General features: G+C 28.7%; 1 pseudogene; it reads right to left on the bottom strand.

Annotated features, from left to right (window-relative positions):
• Positions 1–371: 371 nt before the first annotated feature.
• LOC136796554 (uncharacterized) lies at positions 372–1,782 on the bottom strand (annotated as a pseudogene).
• Between the last annotated feature and the right edge of the window lie 361 nt (positions 1,783–2,143).

The following is a 2,143-nucleotide window of genomic DNA, read 5'->3' on the forward strand; positions in this document are numbered from 1 at the left end:
AACAACAGAAATTTCAACAAAACAAACTTAGTTTTTCTATCTAATTAATTTTAACTACATTAGTAGATATTTGAAATATCTTTATATTTACTCAAACAACATTTTTCTTCTTTTTATTAAAACAATAGAACAAAAGGAAGATTATTAAAAAACTAATAGAACAAAAACATAAAATAAAATTATTAATAACTATAATAACAATACAATAAAAATGTATATGTGATAAAAATTCAAAACTAATAATAATACATAATATACAATAATAAAAACATTAATAACTATAATAGTAATACACTAAAAATTTATCTATGATGTACAAAAATCTATACAAAAATATATAGGTTATTAAAAATACAAAAACTACACAGTAAGTCTAAAACATAATACATAATAATAAAACATAAATATAATCTAATTTTCACGACTAACAAAGCATGAAGTGAATTACTCCCTAATTAGAGTGGCATTCCGTGGAGGTCTTCGTGGAATACATTGCAAGTTTTGGATTGCACTGTATTCCATAAATGCATTTTGATCACTCCGCCAGGAGCCTGGCATTATCAGTTCGCCATTGCTGTCATGTACATCAAATGTTCCCGGTGCAGTGTATCGATTCATGGAACTGACACTCTTTCTTAAAAAGTTATGCAGAAGTATGCATGTCATGGTAATTTCTGAAACAATTTCAGGATTTAAATCAATAGGACGTCGGAAAATTCCGAATACAGAAGTCAAAATACCAAATGTATTTTCCACCAAAACCCTGGACCTCGATAAACACTGATTAAATTTTCTTTTTGGAAAAGTGACACTATGTTCTCCAGGATAGGGCTTCATAACATGGGTGGATAGTGCAAAAGAGCCATATGCTAAAAATACATATGGCATTTGTACAGCATTGATTGATCCAGGAAGTAGACACGGTGTGGGAAAATTAATTTAATTTCTACAAATGTTCTCCCATAAGAAAGAGTTATTAAAAACTGGACCATCACTAAACCTCCCCTGGTTTCCCACTTCATCAAATATAAATTTATAATTGCTGTCTACTAATGCTGATAGCACAACGCTGATAGCACAATGCTGATAGCACAATGCTGATAGCACAATGCTGATAACACAATGTTGAATGTTTTATTGTAATTAAAATATTCAGATCCACAATGCGCCGGGTTTGCTATCAATATATGTTTCCTATCTAGCCAATGTGGAAATTTGCTCTTAAAGCCTCTTTCTATATCAAGCCAATGTACCACAGTTGAAGGCATCTGAAATTGTAATGAATTATTAATTTTATTGAATTGGTGGCTATTTTCTAATTTAAATAAATTGGTATATAATAAAACAAGCTGTGTTTATGACAGAAAAGAACTCTTGAGAACGACATTATTGATATTTGAAAAAAACAACATTTGAAGTGTTAAATATTGAGCTTGAGAAGCTCATAAATGAGAGTAATAACTTTTGAGTCTGAGGACAATTTTTTTTTTCCTACATGAGTGAAACGCTTTCCTATTTTAATATAGGTAATGAGAATGCAAAAAAAAAAAAATGAAAATGTATATTTCGTAATTTTATGTTTCCACATGTATAAAAATAAAATACATCCATACCCTGATTTCATCTTTCAATACTTCGTTTAAAGCTTTGCAAACTTCAGAGGCAATCTTTGATATTGACTGCACAGAAACTTTGAAGAGGTAATGTAAGCCTTAATAGCTATCTCCTGAGGCTAAAAATCTTAAGGTAATGGCCAGCCGATATTTAGCAGGAATAGCATCCCTGAAATTCGTATCTTTTTAGATATCATGAGTAAAATTTTCAAAGCAATGTTTCCAAGTCCATGTATGTCATACGATAAAAATTATCAAATTTCACTGATGGTTCATGGAGAAGTTCACTGAATTTTTGTTCAATAGCTTCTCTGTAAAAACAAAAAAAAAACAAATTGAGAAAATTATGATATAAAATGAATTAATAAGTTCATTAGATAATTAATAATTTTAATTTAATCAAATAAAAAGTTAGTAACTATAATATAAAATATCATAAACCTAACTTAAGGAACATGGACCAACCAATGATTAACATTTAACTAAAAAAATTATCATGAAAGTACAACTTTTTCATTTTTTGTAAGAAA

Source organism: Halyomorpha halys, unplaced genomic scaffold, assembly GCF_000696795.3.
Source record: "Halyomorpha halys isolate HHAL.00 unplaced genomic scaffold, Hhal_1.1 Scaffold344.1, whole genome shotgun sequence".
NCBI lineage: Eukaryota > Metazoa > Arthropoda > Insecta > Hemiptera > Pentatomidae > Halyomorpha > Halyomorpha halys.